We start from the raw sequence: 20,256 nt of genomic DNA on the forward strand, positions 1-20,256 counted from the left end.
TTGAGTTCTCGTGAGATTCAAATGGGATTTTGGTAAAAGCCTCGTGGAGTAGGTGAAGTGTGCGGCAGAACGAGACTGCCCCTGAACGTGTGTGGAGGCTGGTGTGAGATCCGGAATAAAGAATTGCTGTTTGAACCTACAGAGCTGTGTGGTGGCTCGTGATTCTGTGCCAAGCCGAGTCATTGGCACTTGGCTTCGGCAGTAGTGTTTAATTCATAACAAGAATTCAGCAAGCATTTATTAAAAGAGTAAATGATTATATTAACACTGAATGCATTGCAGTATGTCTTTTCATTAAAAATAATTTCAACCACATTGAAGATATCAGAAAAAAATTCCTGCATTCCTTGTCATTGACTTCATGTTCTCAATTAAAATGAAAACTCTCATGATTAAGTACAAGGACACTTACATGATTTCTGAGTAGAACTTCTTTTTCAAAAATACCAGAAGACATGATAGTTGTTTTTTGAATGAATATTGTTGCACCTCTGTTTTTAAGAAGGATAAACTATGGTTGGCATGGCAAACTAAGTGATAGGAAGAGCTTTGAACTATAAGGGAAGTGATATTGAATGGACTCCTTTCTGTCCACCATCATTCTTGGATCTGATTTGTGGATAATTTTGTTTGGTGACCTTTCACCAAACAAGAATAAGTGATATTGGAATTGGAAGATGAGTGGGATAAACAGTAAGGGCTAGTTGATGATAAACCCTGATGTGGCTTATGTAAACTGTTCCTAATATGGGAATTATAATTGGAATTTTTACATATAAACCCACAGTGTATTGGAAACCATCACAGACAAAACTACCTTGTGACTGAACAAAAAGGAGGCACTGAAGCTAGTTTTATTTCACTTTCAACTTATACAAATTGTGTGACTTCAAGCAAGTCCTTTTCCTCATCCAAGCAAGAAGGTGATAATTTTGTCCTCATAGAGGTGTTGAGACTGGAATAAGAAAAGACCAACAGCCCGCAATAGATAAATCCCAACACTTTCTCTTTTTGTTATCCTTGAATATTTCTGCATATTCAAGGACCCATGAAAGGAATGAGTTTTCTGTATTGGTTCCTTCAGTATTAAAATTTGTAGTTAGAAGAGCAACAAAACAGGCTCAATGAACAAATCTTAAGACAGTAGAAGTTGTAACTAATCTGTCCTTAAAGATTTATTTCTTTTTTCCTAAATCAATCTTTTGAATACAATTTATTTTTTTTTAAATTTAGTTTTAGGTGGACACAATAATCTTTATTTTATTTTTATGTGGTGCTCAGGATAGAACCCAGTGCCTCAAGTGTGCTAGGCAAGTGCTCTATTGCTGAGCCACAACCACAGCCCACAAATATATTTATTATAATTGGGTTTATGAAAATGCCTCTCTCATTTTTCATAGTTTCTCCATTGTTAAAGTGAAGGTGTTGTGATAAAAGAAGCTTCCAGCTTTTCACAATTCTGAGAGGAGGCTTATTCTGAGCACGTTTGGGACAGAACACAACTTTGGGTTGTTTTCCCTCCTGGCCCAGAACCCTCTTGGAAACACACCCTTATTCTAGGTCACTTTAGCCCTCTTTCATCTTGATAAAAAATTTAGTCAGATTTTATCTTCAGGCTTTCTATAGTCTCTTCAAAACAGAGGAGCTTCAAAAATATGTTCCTAGAACTTAGAAATAGTAACTTGTCAAATTGTTGGAACAAGTCATAATTTATGTCAAAAAGGTAAAAACTTATTGATTTCATTCAGGCTTTAAAAATATTTTATTATTATTATTATTTAACCTCAGTATTGGAAGGGAAAGATAAAACTGGGAGATTAGTAAAATGTTGAACTTATATTTAAGGCAAAATACACTGTGGTCTTCTCCAAGTGCAGTAGAGAGTGATGCTGATAATCCTCCAGGATGAGCAGACTACACTATTTGCAAAGGAGAAGTCTCTGCACCTAAAAATGGTGAAACTGGGACCCTAGTCAGGAAGTGATTTTTTAAAAAATATATTTTAGATGTCAATGGACCTTTATTTTACTTATTTATATGTGGTGCTGAGAATCGAACCCAGTGCCTCGCATATGCTAGGCAAGCGCTCTACCTCTGAGCTACAACCCCAGACCCAGGAAGTGATTTTTAATTCTGTTTCTCTTTTTAGGCTACAGCATTTTCTAAGAGCCTGCTATTTGTGTTCCTTTCTCATCAAATTCCCTGAGGAAATTGGCCTAATGAATGCCTCATGGCGAGGGGTCTCCACTGAGGAAAGAGAACTTGTGAACATTCCACCGTTTTGGAGCTAGGTCTGAGCTACTAAACAACAAACCCAGTTCTCCTATCCCTGTTTGGGTGCAACCCCTGAGCTATTTAGGTTTTCTGCTACAGGTGAGGCGGGCAGAGAGAGAAAAAAGCCAGAATTCCCAAGACTTGCTGGGGTTGAGGGTCAAATCCTTAACCCCTTCCTCTCTTTCTTCTGTACCACACCATTAACCCATGACAGTGGGGGTTGGTCTCAGGTGAAAGAACTCAGGGCAAGCCATGTTATAGAAAGCCAGGATGATGTCGGGCACGGCAGCATAGGCCTGTAATCCCAGCAGCCCGAGAGACTGAGACAGGTATATATTTGTCCATGGAAAATGGAGCTTGCACTCTCTTGTGCTCTCCCTACCCCATACATCTCTCTCTCTCTCTCTCTCTCTCTCTCTCTCTCTCTCTCCTTCCTGGTGGCCATATCTTGAACTGAAGCAAGTTCAAAGCCAGCTTCAGCAATGGCGAGGCACTAAGCAACTCAGTGAGACCGTCTCTAATAAAATACAAAATTGGGTTGGGGATGTGGCTCAGTGGTTGAGTGCCCTGAGTTCAGTCCCTGGTACCCAAAGAGGGAAAAAAGCCAAGATGGTGATGCAGCTTGGGGCCACCTACAATGTGGAGCAGGGTTCCTCTTAACTTTTGCACCATAGACGGTTCTTTGGTTGGCCTGCAATTGCACTGACCTAAACTCTGCTGTCAGCTCTAATCCATCCAAAACAATCCTGCCATATCCACATCCTAAGGCACAACACTCATCTTAATGTTTCTTCATCAAAACCAAAGATAGAACTTTGAATAGCTAACTATTATTTTCTGAGTTAAGTAGCAATTTCTCAGGGCCCTCCAAAATATATTTCCACTGGCCTTTCCTTTTGTTTCCTGCTTCTTACCTTTTTATCCTCTTTATATACCCTCTATTTTAAGAAATATCTTTACATAGTTCTAGAAATTACCCCATGTTGCCCACTTACATGCTATTGCTCTTAAGTCCCTTCCCTTCATCTCTCTCTTTGACACTAAGGCCTGTTAAAAATGCATTCTTTCTTTATAAAAATCCTCTCTTTCAATTTGGTGGGTAATTTTTTTTCTTTTATTCATGTATTACAGTTGAGCATCCCTAATCCAAATATCTCCAAACTCCAAAATGTTTCAAAATCCAAAACTTTTTGAGCATCAACACGATGAGCTTAGTAAATCATGCACAAAATTATTAAAGATATTGCAAATACTAATATCTTTAATAACTTTAATAACTTACAGGCTGTGTGTGTAAGTCATATGCAACATGAATAATTTTGTATTTAGACTTGGGTTCCATCCCCAATATATCTTAAATGTAAATATTTCAAAATCTGAAAAAGAGCCCCAAAATCTGAAACACTTCTGGTCCCAAGCATTTAGGATAAAGAATAGTCAACCTCTATTTTACCATTTATGGCAGATAGTCAGAAGTCACTTTTGATGGCAGGTTTGTTTTGTTCTTCTTTGTATACCCAGCACGCATGCCATAGTTTCTTAATAAATAGCTATTGTGAAGAATTGAGCTAAACCAATTTTGCATACCACTACTGTAGACCTTGAGAAGTATAATCTAGTGTTCCTGTTTTACTCAACTTCTCGGCTACTGGGACCAAAAGACATGACAAGAACAATATTGAAGGAGAGAGTTTATTTGGCACTTACAGTTTCAGAGGTCTCAATCCATATATGGCTGGCTCCATTGCTCTGGGCATAAGGTGAGGCAGAACATCATGGTGGAGGAGAAAAGCAGTTCAAGATATGGCCACCAGGAAGGAGAGAGAGAGAGAGAGAGAGAGAGAGAGAGAGAGAGAGAGAGAGAGAGAGAGAGATGTATGGGGTAGGGAGAGCACAAGAGAGTGCAAGCTCCATTTTCCATGGACAAATATATACCACAAGGCATACTTCCTCTAGCCACACCCTACCTGTCTACAATTACCACCCAGTTAACCCCTATCAGGATATTAATGCACTGATTAGGTTAAGGCTCTCAAAACTCATTCATTTTACCTCTAAACTTTCTGGCATTGTCTCACACACTTTGAGGAGGGGACCTAATATCAAAACCATAACCATTCCCCTTCTGGTCAGTCTTAAGAGACATAATGATGTGATAGGACATTCAGAATGAATGAGCTATCCAATGAGAGCCAATGATAAGGGCCAAATTGGGGCTACAGACAGTAAATCCTGAGTGAGTTCATGATGGAATGAATTTCATCTGGCCATAGACTTGAATTTAAACTTGGTGAATAAACGGATGCACCAAGACAGTGAGAAAAGAAATTCTAGGCCAAGGCTGGGAGGAGGGGCTTCCTTCTGCCTCTTTGTAACTTCTATCCACTGGTCCTGGTTTTGCTCTGTGGGCTACAAAAGTGTGTTTGTGCTTCAAATTTCAGCTTGTCTAACTGCTTTTTTCTTTTCTTTCTTTCCTTCCTTCCTTCCTTTTTAGCAAAACACCCCAAGTTCCTGTAACCATCCCTCATATGACATCATTTCTAGACCCCTTCTCATTCTGGTGGCCTCTGAGGACATGCTCCACTTAGATGAGGTACTTCTTTTCAATGCATCTTCCAAATTGGGTGCCCTGCCCTAGATGGGATATTTCTGGGTCAGAGGGCTATGACCCAGAAGTCTCTCCCTCCACCTCTCTTTTGTCCTAAATTTATGCTTCCATTCAATCAGTCCAAGATCACATTGACGGAGTCTCCTACAGACAAGACAAATCTGTGGACATTGCCGCCACTTTGCGTCCTATGAGCATTTTAAAAACTGAGGTTCTCCACATGCTTTTACGAGCCCTAATTAATTAAACGTTACCACACCTTGGTGCGGACTAAGGACTCACTTCTTCCCAGCATGGAATTACAGGCTGCTCCTCGGTGGAATGCTAACCACCAAGCAGGGCAAAGTGGTCGGTGAGACGCAGGCTTGAGACTATCGGATTCAATTGAAACTGCAGGGGGAGTTTTAGGGAATGTAATTACTTTAGTTGGACCCAGGCCAGGATTCTGGAGTTAACACAACTGCTCTTAGAAAGTCTGCCATAAGATCTCTGGTGACCACAAATGGTTAGGTCTGTGGTTTTAAGTTTCATCCAAAAGGTAAACAGCTCAGTACTGCACACTGCCCCCAACACCATGCGGGGCATCGATTCACAGGGACCCAGAGAGGAGAGGCCACCTACTGAATAAGAAACCCCATTTCCTGAAGTACCTACTTGTTCCTGGGAGGTCTCTCATCCTCACACCAAAGCAGGCCAGCCTTTACTTAGCTAGTAAGAACTGACAGGCTCACAGCACTGAATGGTATGGCTGCCAGACTGAATTATGTGCTTGTCATTTCTCCCTGTGTTGTCCGAGATCCCAGCAACAAAACAGTAGGGAACTCCCCATACACATTTTTGCTCAAAACACATTCGTTTCTCCTCTCTGTAAAGTTCCCGGATTGCACAGTCCAAGTTAAACACAACTGGAATTTCCCTATAAGTCAAAAACAATATTAATTCTGAGACCACATATTTTTCTTCTTGTAGGGTATGTACACATTTAAACACAGCACATGTTGCGGACAGTCTGCAAATGGTAAAAAGCTCTGGAGGAACAAACAAAAAAGGAGAAATACAAGAAAACATATTTTTAACAAGAGAGCAGAGATTTGGTGGGGGTGTCTGACCCAGCAATGAGAATTTTCCTCTGTGGTCTGTTTAAAGAAGCGCAAAGACTGGCATCAGGCCGTGTGGCTTGAAGGTTGAAGGTTTCGGTACCACACAAATCTTCAGCGAGCATTACTCCCCAGTGGAAAGAGAGGCGATTCCCATAGATGATTAGCATGGCATAGGGCTGAACTAAAGGGTCCCCCCACTCTGGCTGCAGAGGAATCGTGGAAGTCCCTGTTTATCTGAAGTCTTGAGATTCCCATAGTCATCTTTTTCAAATTAAAATGGCAATACAAAGTTTTGTAAATGTTAGCTCTTCTAATTGACAGTGGCTAGTAATATTAAAATAAAGTCACTAATATTTTCTCCTGTTTTCTTTTTTATCACCGAAAGTTCATTTTTCACTAACTCAGACAAGGTCTTCATTTTTATGAAGACCCATGCTGACCCCTAAATATCTGATTTTTTTTTTTTTCAGTTCATGTTTGTGCCCATCTGGTTTGAATTTAGCATTCTTATGAGTCATTTCACTGTGATAGGAACACTCTGCTATAGAAAACTTCTGTTAATATTTTAACATTTTAAATCAAACACCACACAGAGCATTACCTAAGTCTCTTTGCAATTATGGAAAACCGTGCCCTCTATTTCTTCATGATTCCTGCATCCACGTTTATTTTCTTTAAATTGAACATAGTACATGGTAAATAAGTGCATACCCCATACGTGTGCTCGAACACTTAAGCATCTTGGGCCACATATCCTGCTGCTGCTTAAAAGCCTTTTGGAGGCAGCATTTGCCTGCGGAAGGAGGAAGAATTCTCTGCAAAGTCAGAGGGTCTTTGCTTCTCATGGCCAACACTTAACCCATTTTAAAAAGCTCGATTTATTTTTTGCTCAACATTGACTTTATAACATACATTTTACTACCCAAATTTCCTGATTTTGAAACTTGAACTCATTTTCCTTTTACTGCTGGGCAACATTTCTCAAGGTAGTCTTTAAGGCGAAACGAAGGAGGAAAAAAATGCCAGGAATCTCTTTAAGAAAATACAGCGGTGTCTCCTCTACCTTCTTAAGCAAATGGATGGTTCCCAGAGAGGCTGGGCTCGGTTGTGTACTTAGTCAGTAAATTGAATCTGCACATGGGGTGGACATAATTTAACTTAAAAAAATAAAAAAGAGGATTTTGAAGTATTATTTGTCTATATTAAAAGTGAAGGAAGTATGCCTTAACAAGCCAAGCCATTTTGTCGTTTATTTGCTATATGTAAAATATTTCATCTTAATTTTGGAAGGGAAAAAAAAATAGCAGTGGTTTAAATCAAGTGCGTCAGTAAGGAGCTTGCCATTGGTAAGGGACATATGAGTTCCACACTTCAAGGTAGATACAAATGAGCTCCTGCTCTGAATGAATAATAGAGTTTTACTCCCCTATTCCCCCATTAACGTTTCTTGAGTTTATTTCCTAATCTGCAGGAATAAAGCTTAACAAAACAAAACGCCTTACCTGGGCTCTGAGCACCAATTCCTTAAGACAACTTTATTCTAATTCTCATTACATTTTAGTTCACTGATGGCGCTTGGAGAGGTTTAAATCAAAATAGAAAAAATAATAACCGTTGACTCACAGAGGTGGGGCCCAGTTTCTTAGTCTTTGTTCAGGCAAAACATGTGTTAGAGGCTATGAAAGCTTTGCAAAATCCAAATCTGGGGATTTTAGCAGCCACATGCCATAACTGCAGATCCCAGGCTCTGGGCATGACGAATACGTTTGTACTTCCCATTTAGCCATATTGTTGTGACTGAATAAAAAATGTAGTCTTTTTCACACAATTTAATTAGAAGTACCAGATGTGGTGTTGTATGACTGATGTCAAAATATGACACTTTTATGTAAACACTTTAACTTAATCAATCAAGTAAATAGCTTTCACTATTTTAAAGCATTTCAAATGTGCTTGGTACAAATACATTATTTTCATGTTATGCTAAATAGATCATGGCCAGCTGCAGCATTATTAAGAGATTAGGGGAATAAAGTTAGATTTTACTATATTATTTTTCAAGGGCCAGCCTTTACAATTTCCTCCTCTGGGAAAGACGAAAAGAAGACAGGGTTACAAAATCCTTTAATTTTGTGGTGCTGAAGAAAGTTCTCCTTGGGATAAAAAAATGGTTTCTCTCCGTCCCCATAAAAAATTATTTTAAAATATACCTTTGCATTCTTCAAAGCTTCTGGAGATAATTTTTTTTTTCTTGTTCCCTATCTGCTAAACAGTCCGTTGCGGAGGGAGTGCACCTTTACCAGCAGATTAAGTGTCCCAGAAGTTTGATATTCCCAGGAGAACAGCCTGGGAACAGAACATTAGTTTCCAAGCACCTCTCCTTATGCTGCCTAGTTTGAATTCCTCTCAGTTCAAACAGCCCTGTGTCGCTAGGGCTAGTTTAACTTTATCCAGCAATTTAACTGTTTATCAATTTAACTTCAAAGTTGTGCCCCAAGTTGTCTTTGAAGAGCAAAAGCTAGGGGGAAGTGACAGACACTAAATGGAGACAAGAAGTTCAAGGTTTCTCCTGTGAAGGGAACTCAAAGTTACGCATTGTGAAAATCCTGTGAATCTTCGTGTGATATTCCGAAGGGAGGGTGGCTGCAATGGCCCTCCGTGGAAAGATATTTCCATTTCAGAATTCTTAGACGCACAAAGGAAATTGGACTTTAGGCTTCTTCAGGGCAACAGTGGCTCAGAAGGATGATTGGGTCAATCTGTTTCTTAACCTGGTGCTGCCTCTTCTAGTCCTCTTTGTCCTTTGTCCAGAGGATTGGAACAAAAAAGAATTATTTGGGAGAAAGAGTAGTTGGGAGAAGCACTGTGGAACTATAGAAATGGATTACATCAGGCCAGTATTCTAGAATATTCTACAGTCCCTAAACTTGATTTGCTTTTACCACAGTTCTACATTGTACCATTCATCACTGTGGTTTAACCAAAAAATACAGTGCTCTCCACTGTTGGGCGACACTGTGATTTGCTCTTGTGGAAGCTAAGAAGAGGACAGTATGGAAATGAGAATAGTATTGTGTGGAGACTTGACTATTCCTGCTGTAAGGACTATTGACAGGGAAATCTAAAGAAGAGAGAATTTGACCTATCAGGTAGATGTTTTTTACCTGCAGGTAATATTTATTTAGCTGAAGTGAAAACTTTTTTTTTTTTTGTTTCTTTTTTGTTAGAACAACAGCGTTGCTTTAAAGCTCTAAATGGAAGGAAGAATAAGTTTAAACAGTTCACAGTTTCTTTTAAAAGCCAGTCATAAACAGGGAGGGATCTGTATGGCAAGGTGGGCAAGATTAAATCTCCACCTGGACCCTTGAGCAAGGATTGAGACTGTTGAATAACCCTCGTGTGGCCAGTAGCTGCTTTGCTCTATTCCCACAAGCCAAATTGGGACTGTTTTATCAGAGTAGTCTCATGGGATTTAGAACTAGGCAAATGCTGAGTAACCTGTGATTCAGTTTTATAATAACTTCTAAGCAAAACTTTAGTAACTCTTACCCCTGGGCTTTGGTAGTGCTTTTCCCAACTGCTCTGTCTCCTTGCAAGAACACTTGGTCCCAGAAGGCCCTGATCAGGCTCCTCCTAGTCTTGGGGGAAATGGAGGCTTCCCCACAGCCTCTGCCCTCTCCTGCACCTCCCTCCACCTCCTCCCTCTTATGTTTCCTGTACTTTATCAAGGGCTGCTTACTTTCCTGATCCTACTTAGGTTGCAGGCATTACCTGAAGAAAACAATAAGTGAGGAAACTGAATGAACTTGCAAAGAGGAGGTGTGGGCTTTGTCCTCCAAATGGATTGGTTTTCTGGACCACACACCTTGAATGCAATCAGTTAGTGGGGATGCTTTCTGTGCCACTTAAGCTGGGTGATGGGGTCGTTGTGTGCTTTGAAAAACTACAGGAGCTGGGTTGGCATTCTGATCATTTTGCTGTGTGAATCCCAAAGGGCGAGACGTCCTGGAGGGATTGACTTTCCCCTTTCTTCCCCTTTTCCGCTTCTTCTTCTTTTTGCTCTCTAAGCCATCTCTGTTTATTTTGGCAGATGCATAAGTCTAAGTGAAAGGTGGGTGGAGGTGTGGAGGGAAGGAAGTGTGTGGGGGGAAATGGAAGTGCTGTGCAGTGAGCCGGGGCCACTACTTTATGTTGCTTTGCTCAATAATTATCACATGAATATTTTGGAAGAGATTCATTTTAATGCCAGAGACTATAGGATTCTTTCTCTTCTCCCCCCTTTCCCTCTGCCCTCTCATTTTTTATGATTGTAGAGGCAGCAGGTAGGCCTGACAGAGGCCATAGGGTTTTAATAATGGAGCCATGAACCTTTCAGAGGTTGCTCCAAGAATGGTGATTACAAAGAATTTCTCCCAGCACAGCCTATTGGTGGTCTGTCTTTAGTATCTTATTTTCTAGTGCTCAGTTTATGGGTCAGTTTCTAGAAGTTAGTACTTTATAGGCAACCGATGAAGAGTGGATTATTTAATTATAGGAGCCAACACCCATGCTGCATTCCTTTCCTTCCTGCCTCAGGGTCTTTGCACATGCTGTTCCCTCTGCCCGGAACATCTTCCCTCTATCTCTCTTCCTCCTGCTTTGGCAAACTTCCATTCATGTCTTGGGCTAAACATCTTGTCATTGAAGTCTCCCTCACTCCTCCAAGCTGGGCTGGTGTCACTTAACATTTCTCATGTAAGATGTAATTCTCCTTGAGAGCAGGTATTTCAGTTTTAATTTATGAACTCCTGGGCAATTATTAGTTTTTAGTTTACCACTGGGCTTTCTTGCTAGTCTGTAAGATACTGTTAGCAGGACTGTTTTTTTGTTCATTACCATCTCCCCAGGGCACGATGGTCAACAGATATTCTATAAATATCTGGGCAAATGAATGTTTAGGTTACTACTAGGTAGCTGCTGTTTTAAGGGAGTTGCTACTATTTCTGGGTGCAGTCATCTCGGGGATAGTTATTCAGAACAGTAAAAAGCCAGTTTAAACACATTCATGTGAAATTCAAGCACTGAAAAAAAAAGATAAGGGGGAAAGGAGGGTGTGTGATGGGCACCGTGTCAAGCCTCAGTGTGCAATTAATCCTTCTCCACTGTTAAGCCACCCTACTAACTTTCAAAGATCCACCTCAGCACTTTCATGGTATCCTTTCCCTTCTGTTCTGGTAATATGTGAATATGTTGGGAATTTGTGGGTGGGAGAACTAAACTCCATATTTAAAATGCATTCACTTATTCATTCACATATTCACTCAAGCACATATTGAATATGAATCATGGCATGTCACAGTTGTCAATGGGTGACATTGGGAACAACACTCAACCTCCATAAGCCTCAATTTCCATAAATACAACATGGGGTTCTTCAGATTAAATGAGATAATACTTGTAAAGCTGTTAGCGCACTGCCTAGCATTCAGTAAGCCTTTAACAATGTTAGTGATCATCTTTGTTTTTATATGCTGAACTCTTGCCATCCAAACACTAAAAAGAGGTGATCCTGGTTCTCCATAAGTTCATAGCTTGTGGATGCTTGGCATGACAAGGCTCAAGAGTATTTTTCCCTTTCCATAATCAGCCACGTTGATACAATGACCATCAACGGGAGTTTCTCAAAGCACTCACTCTGTGTGATGGCCCGCAGCTTTGCAAAGTTTTCAGCAGAGCTGCAGTGTGCTCACACCAGCAGCAGCGACGTTTGTTTTTCTGCCTCTTCAGGCAAGTGAGTCCTCTCCTGCATATCCTGGGGCATTTTTTTGGAGTGGCAGGACAGATGGCCTGCTGGCCATTTGCTGTCTTGCTCAGATGATATTGAGCTTGGGTGCTGCTGGATACATGGTTGAAGGTTTATAGAAAAATTGTTCACAATCTGTGAAGCATGTGAATTATATTCTTGTGACATTTAAAAAATTCTTGGCAGAGGAAGAAGTGTTGAGTGAAAGGTAATAATCCACTGTTACCTTCCCCTTCTTTTGACTGCTATAATGATGGTTGGAAAGGCCTCTGAGAAATCTTGTCGTTGTGCTTCCCATTCCTTAGACAGCCTTCTTATTCTTCTGTGCCATTTCTCACTGGCGGTCTGTGATTAAAAAATATTTTGGACACAGGGATGCAATTGATGTTTGATCCCCCAAGAGGTTTACCTCTTAACGCGGTGGATTCTAAGTGAAATTGAGAACAAGTTTTGGCCATTACTTTTGTAGGTGAAAATGCTCCACCAGTGTCAGCTATTTATTTAAAATGCTATCTCGGCTTTGTGGGAGATTGTTTTTTTATTCATGGGAACATTCAGAAGACATATAGAAATCTTTATTCAAATATCCTGGAGACTTCTATCCAGACGGAAAAGAAAAGTAAATGCTGGAAATTTATAACTTCAAACCATAATTATATTCATTACCATATAATCTGTAAGTTTTTCTAAAATAATTTTTTCTATACTATGGGCAATTGTTCTTTCTTCCATCTTGATTTTTTTCTCTCGCTTGTATTTTCACACTGACTGCATTTATGCCTATAGTTAGTACTTAACAATTTGCTATGCATCTGTCATTACTTCAACAGTTTTACATGAATTAACTTTGTTGTCACCTTATAACAGTGTTAGGATATAGCCCTAATATTATTCTCATCTATAAGCAAGGGCATAGAGGCAGAAAGAAGTGAATTAAGTCATCCAAGATCACAAGCTGGTAAGTAGGAGATCTGGGATTTGAACACACAGAGTCTGGGCCCTTAACCAGGATGCTTTGTTATCACTGCCATCCTGGTCTGTGCAAAACAGACCACAGAGAGGGTGTAGCTCCCTTCCAAGATCTGCCAGTGAGTGACTAGAGAACCTTGCAGGGTCACCAATGGCTCTGGGTCTCAATGTTGGAAAACACTGCTCATGTACCTTTTTTACTGCTTAAAGTAATGTCTTTAAAAATTGATTCAATATTTATAAAAAACATTAATGGAATAAAATATTAAGCAAACAATTTTCTGAAGAGGAAAATTATCTTTGGTTGTATTTAACACATTCAATCTTACAAAATATGGGTCCTGAAAATTAAAACAGGCTGATGCGTACATCTCTCTCCTTTTTCTGATTAGAGTTATTTCACAGCATCGTATATCTGAAATTGTGTTTTGTGCATTAAAGATTGCCCTTCACTGGAAACCTAGAAATTCTGCAATGAGTCCACTCAGACTAAGTCTAGAATCACCCAGTTCTATCATTGTTTTTTTTTTTTTTTTTTCATGTTTGTTTGTTTTAATGAGTTCAATTTCTCAAACTCCTATTTGGTCCAAAGGGATGATGTGTTTGACATAGACTGAGTTTACTGACTTCAACATCTGTTTTTAGAAATTTCAGCACTTCTCACCTTTAGTTGGAAGCTGCTAAGTTTTACCCCTAGAATGAGGTACACTTTGAGCAGTTAAGGTGAAGATTTTACCAGGCCCTCTTAAACATTCATACCTTTTATGCCTTCCTGAACAGAGCTCTGGGGACAGAGCAATGTGGTCTCTGCTATTAAAGATAGTGGGCCAGGAACACCTGGTTACAATAAATATAGGCTCCTTCTTTCAGCCTTGTCTGTGGTCTTAAAATGAATCTACAAATTCTAAAATTTGTCATTTCCAGAATTATGATAATCCTAGGTAATGAGACATTTTCACAGAGTCCCACATTGTAAATTTGATACTTGCCTATTTAAAAGGCCATACCCAAATGAGACTGAACTTTGTTAATTGCATAGTTTCTTGGATTCCATTTATCTCAACACCAAATAGACTTAGAAACTGAAAATATTTACAAGACAACTAACTATAAAACCATGAGAATAAATGAATTCATTGAATGTTATTTTAAGAAATCATCCACTTGTATGAAAGCAGTTAGGCAAATTCCTGAAGAAATAAATTAGGGTGAAGCCAAAATATCTGTGGGCTTCAGTGAGTCTAAAATATTTTCCCCCAAATAATAGCATTTATTAGTGTGTTTCTAATTATAAGTTATTCATGCTTACTTTAGAAAATGGGGGGAGGCAGATAAAACCATCTTCAATTTCTAACTCATGTTAGAAATTGTGACATCCAGGAAAAGAGCCATTGTGTATTCTGTCGAGGGTCCTTTTACAAAGCCATCAAACTATTGAACTTGATATGAGCTTGAATTTAAAATATAAATAATACCTTACAATAGCACCAATTCTAGTGACTCTATGCTGTATTTCCTAATAGTGGGGCCACCCAATTTAAGATACCTTGTTCCTTACTTTTATTTATTTTTTTTTTAAGTTACTTTTTCCAATGATGAATCTTACATTTCAGTCATGGGACATTTGGAGGGAACAGAAAAAAAAATCATACTTAACCACTGAACTTCTCCTCAAGGCAATAATAATGTTGGTCTCTTTTCATTCAGCCCCCAAACTCATCCTTACATCAGCGTGTCTCTTTAGCTAGGTGGGCAAATTGGCAATGTCAGACCATGGTCCAAGGTTTGGCAGACTAGAAGTGCAAAGGGAAGAGTTTCCAGTAACCATTCCATTCTGGCCAACCACAATGATGATGATAATAGAGAACGAGGAAAAGAAAGAAAATGGGAAGGATTTATGGGGAGACCAGCTAGGAAGGGAATTGAAGCTAATCTGTGCCTCAAAGGCAAATTCAAAGCTGTTGGGACCAAGGGCTCTGCCTCTCTGCAGCTCTGACTAGTTAGCCCTGCTTCCGTGGTGTAAACAAGCGACACCTGGTCCTCATTCCAATGGATTCTTCAGTGCAAAGTGGTTTTCATTCCCCTACCCGCTGTGGAACAGCTTAATAGGATCAGGCACATAGTAGGTCCTTCATAAATGTTGATTGAGCTCAACTGAAGAAAGCCAACTTTACAATCTGGATGGCAATCTTACCCCCAAATATAAAATCGTTTTCATGGGAGAGCCTGAATTGAATTGAATTGAGAGATATATCATTTGAGAAAATATGGGCATAATTGAATATATACAGATGAGGTGATTATGATAATAGAAAAGGAGGAAATGAAGGCAAATGTGGGGGCCAGGAAGAGATATTCAGCAAAGCATTGTGCTTGTTTCAACGAATAGAGATATGTACATATGTGCACACATGAGTGTGTAGGTGTATATATACACATCACTATGTATATATGTGCAAATGAAAAAAATTTTTTTTACAGAAATGTCCTGGGCTAAGGTGCTAATGAACTTATTTTTGGAGAAAAACAAGAGGAACTGAAAATGTCAAAAAGTAGAGAATGTCAGATGCCAAGAAATATGCTCAAGAAGTAGAAAAAACATAATAAGAAAAATGTCATATTTGTATATTAGCGGGAATCTTGTTTTTTGCTTCCATGAATTTTAAAGTTGCATTGATTTGACTCAACCAATTTCATTAGCATCTCATATACACACAGGACTTTTAATGATATGGTAATGATCTATCTGAAATAACATTTGGAAAAGTGTCAGCTGTGGATATCATCTACTTAGCATCAAAGAAGTGATGCTCTTTATAATCTTCTACAGATAATCTTCTACAGATTATCTTCTGATTATCTTCTGATGCTCTTTATAATCTTCTACAGATTATTATATATAATCTTCTACAGATGCTCTTTATAATCTCCAAGGTTCTCAGAATCAGAGAAACTGCATTTGGAAAGGGTAGTCTACCAACCACCTATGCAAGAATCACCTGGGTGCCGATTACAGGCAGATTCTGTAGAGAAACATGCATATCCTTGGGCCCTAACACTAAGATCTACAAAAAGGGAATATCTAGATACAGTGTGCCAGAAATTCAGGTGACATTTATGCACGCCATGGTTTGAAAACATGGTACAGAATAAATGTTAGGAAGCATTTTTCTAATATATTTTTTAGTTGTTGAGGACCTTTATTTATTTATATGTGGTGCTGAGGCTCGAACCCAGTGCCTCACACGTGCTAGGCAAGTGCTCTATCACTGAGCCACAACCCCAGTCCAGGAAGCATTTGTTTTAAGTTCTCAGGATATGCAAGTCCAGAAAAGAGAAGGGAAGAACATTGGTTCTTCCCACCAACAGAGGTCATGGACTGTTTATTCTTAAAAAATTAGTTCTAACTGACTAATAGATAACAAAATCCACATGAGGAGGAATGAACTGATATTCAGTAGAGGAGAAAACTAGGAAGTCTTCTCTCTAGTGGATGAATCAGCTTTTTGGCCATTGTCATAATAATGATAAATGCCATTTTTAATGACTACTTTGTGTCCAGCACTTTCCATGTACCACTGGAAGGGATCTCATGTGATGTTCTTAAGAAACACAGTGAGACTGATGCATTTTTATTTTATGATGCATATGCTGAGCCCCAGAGAGGTTAAACTACTTAGACTGGTCTCCCTGCTATTAAGTTGTAGCAATGGTATCTTTTTGGTTCTGAAACCTGGGATCTTAGCTCTCAAACCACAATGCATTTACAACTTTTATAAACCACAACTTTAAGTGCCCCTCCAGGAATTGAGTTTGAATTGACGTATTTCCCCCTTCTTCTCTTTCTTGGATCCAGCTTGAGAAGTTGGGGCCACCCATGCCATGTTGGTACCCAGTAGCCCTGTCAAAAACATGAGCAGAGAGAACGCAACACTGGCTCTTGTTATTCTCCGTCAAATTCCAGGTACAGGGCTTCACCTTTCTTTCATATCATGACACAGAGCAAGATCTAAATGTCCATCTTGAGTAGAGGTCCATTGTTTAGTTTAAGGGTGCTAATAATATTCAGTTTCTTACTCTAGGGGCTGATTTTAGGGCTAGATTCAGTTGGTGAAAATTCAGCAAACTATATACTTATGCAACACACACTCTTCTGTGTGTTGCATATTAAATGTAGAAAAAAATAAAATAAAATAAAATAAAACTGTAGTCTCAGATTGAATTATGCAGTTTAACTACTGAAACTCACTCCTCTCTGCCATCTTCCAGCATTCTTTTTCATTTCCAAATCAAGTTTTCTGGTGAGAAAATGGTAGGGTAATTTGTTTCAATGACTACTTATACAATACTGGCTAGACCCTAGACTGAAAGTGGAAGTTAACCCTGGTGAGGGAAATGGGCTGCTTCCCTGTTAAACCCTTTTCATCTCTTGGTTTCTGTAATCTTGAAAGTTTAGCACATTTTTCTATTATGTTAACACATTGTGTACTAAATGGGCAGACACAAAGCATCTTGAATGTGCTTTAAAATTTTTTGCTTAAGTAACCTCATAAGACTACCACATTCTTGAGTTTTGCCTGTATTGAGAATCAGCAGTGACTTTTAAGTTTTAATAAGTTTCACATGTTTTGTAGGGAAACTGTGTTTGGTTAATTCCAACCTTTAATTAGCAGCCTCTGGATTGGTGTACACCAGACACGGGGATGTTATTAGTGCGAACTGAAAGCGATGTGTGTTACTCCATAACAGATCAAAACAAACCTTGTGTGCTCTGACAGCATTAAACCCCACTGAGACCTGACCAGGATATGGTTTTCAGTTGTAAAAGAAAATTGTAATTCACAAGTCCATGCCAGATGTTGTACCCCAATACCTCAACTTCATTACATCTACCCAGAGTAGGTGGTCATATGAGTGTTCGCCAAAAGGACCTGGTTTATTCTTTTTAATCATTTAAAAAAGAGATTTGTTGAAAATATTTAAAGTGGGAAAATTGGTGCTTCTTGTTTTTTGAGCTTTTGTTTTTAAAAAACATTTGAAATGGTAAAATTGGAGGACTTTAAATATATCTTTCCAACTTAGCAGATACCTTCAAAAGCCTCACAAACAATGTAATTTTTTTTTTTACAAAATTAAATCAAGAAGAAAATTTTCATCCACAAAATGTAAAAAGATGAGACAAAGATCATATAACTGGATATGAGTAAATGTGAGTGAAAACAGATTTAGGAGCTGGTGTCTGTTTCAAGAAGTCAATAAAAGAATTCTAAGACTTTTCTTGTCTCAATCTTACACTATATTGTGGATGCTACCAAGTGTAAAATTATAAAAATATTACCAAGTTGTTCAAAGTGTGTGTGTGTGTGTGTGTGGGGAGAGAGAGAGAGAGAGAGAGAGAGAGAGAGAGCGCCAATGTATAATGTATTCTTAAAAACTATTTGATTGTCAGTGGCTTCTGAAGTGTTGAGAGGTATTTGATAAAGTTCAAATGCTAATGCACATGGTATATTTATAAGTGGTTCATGTGGTTATGTCAGAACAGTGAGGAGATTCTACTCAACTTGGAGTTCCACATATGGCCAAGAACTTCTGGGCTTCTGAAAAATTCACTTGCTCTTTCCCCAACAATTCTGTTATATGACTTTAGCAAAATACACATTTTGTACCTTACATTTCTCATATCCTTTCTGAAACTATTAGATTTGCAAATGTTTTCTTTGGTTAGACAATTGGTCTTATTTTAATATTTCACTTTAACTTCAATATAATTTTGCAGTAATATGTAATACAGATGGTAGGATATAGTAGTAGATTTCGCCTTACAGGGAAATCATATTTTATCTGACTATAACTATAAAAATTATTCCTGAGGGAATTTTGTAGCAAGATCCCTGTCCTCCAACTGGATTTTACTGCAGTTAAAGGTCAATGTTAAAGCGCAATGATTTAAAAATGTAAATTATTATATTATTTTTTTTTCCTATAAAGGAGTATCTACAGAAAGCAGTTTTGCAGTGCTGGCTGTATACATAATTTGACACTAAGTTCCCTGTTGACCAATTTGAAAGTATGATACCATTATGTTTCTTTGCTTTTAGAAGCCCCTGACTGCCCATCATTGACAAAAGAGCAATGTTTTAAACCCTGGTAGAAGGAAATTCTTTTAAAGAAACTTCCCTCTCTGATCACACATCTTCAAATTGTAAGAAGCTAGCTGACTAATCACTTATTAGAGAAGAGCATGTCCATTCATCAAGATTGGGAGCAAAAGTTTTTTGTTTTTTTTTTAATTTGCTTTTAGGAGAGTGCTAATTTGTGTATGTGAACTAAGCAATAAAACCACACAGGCAAACATGACCTAAGCTGTGAGGTTGGAGAATAAATTTGAACCTTCTTGGGAATTTTCCCTTTGGACTTGTTTTCTTCTGAGATAAAAACCACAGAAGTGGAATTTGTTGCTTTTCATGCTGTGTATCAATTGTTGTTGATGTTGACTTTTTGAAGAGTATTATCCTCTACACACCCTTTGGAGGGACAGAGTTTTATGCTCTCTTCTCCATTTTAAATCTTAAAATGTCAACTTCAGGAATCAACAAGACCAAATGTCCCTTCTTGATTTGTTTTCTTCTCAGAGTTGTCATTAACAATTCATTTCAGAAAGTTATTCCTTTTTCAGATTAAAATGGGTAGATAATGAGTTACTCCCCCTGCCATGGTTAAAAAAAAATGTTTAAATTACTATCTATAATTCTAAAATGTCTCCACTGTTTTTTTTTTAATTTTTTTAAACTTGTAGATGAACACAATATCTTTCTTTAAATTTATTTTTATGTGGTGCTGAGGATCGAACCTAGCGCTTCACACACGTTAGACAGGCTCTCTACCACTGATCTACAACCCCAGCCCTGTCTCCACTTTTTGAAAGGTCATTAAACAGGCAAAATAAAAATATATGACCTTATATTCAGTAAAACCATACATTTCATGAGTATTTATAAATAGGAGGATTTTTTTTGCCTTTTGTTATTAGGCTTGTTAGCAGTTTTAATCACTACCAAGTTATATTTTAAAAGTTGTGATGTTTTAATTTGAGTTATCATTTCATTAGTACAAGGAGAGGTAGTAGTACCTCCTTAATTGTGGAGTGTGTGTGTGTGTGTGTGTGTGTGTGTTTGTAGGGCAAACTTTTCTAGCATTTCTCTTTTTACCTCTTTGGTGTATGAAGTGGTGTAGTGGGAATAGCAGAAGTCTTGGAGTCAGGAAACTTGACTTCTAGTCTTTATTCTGCTTCATATTAGTTGTATAATCTTTAATTTATTTAATTTTATTTATTTTTGGTACTTAACCAATGATCCACATCCCCACCCCTTTTTAAATCTTTTTTTTTTTTTTTTTTTTTTTAATTTTGAGACAGGGTCTGGCTAAGGTGCTTAGGTACTCACTAATTTGCTGAGGCTGGCTTTGAACTTGGAATCCTTCTGCCTCAGCCTCCTGAGTCACTGGGCTTCCAGGTGTGCACCACC

Source organism: Urocitellus parryii, chromosome 5 (assembly GCF_045843805.1).
Source record: "Urocitellus parryii isolate mUroPar1 chromosome 5, mUroPar1.hap1, whole genome shotgun sequence".
Classification (NCBI taxonomy): domain Eukaryota; kingdom Metazoa; phylum Chordata; class Mammalia; order Rodentia; family Sciuridae; genus Urocitellus; species Urocitellus parryii.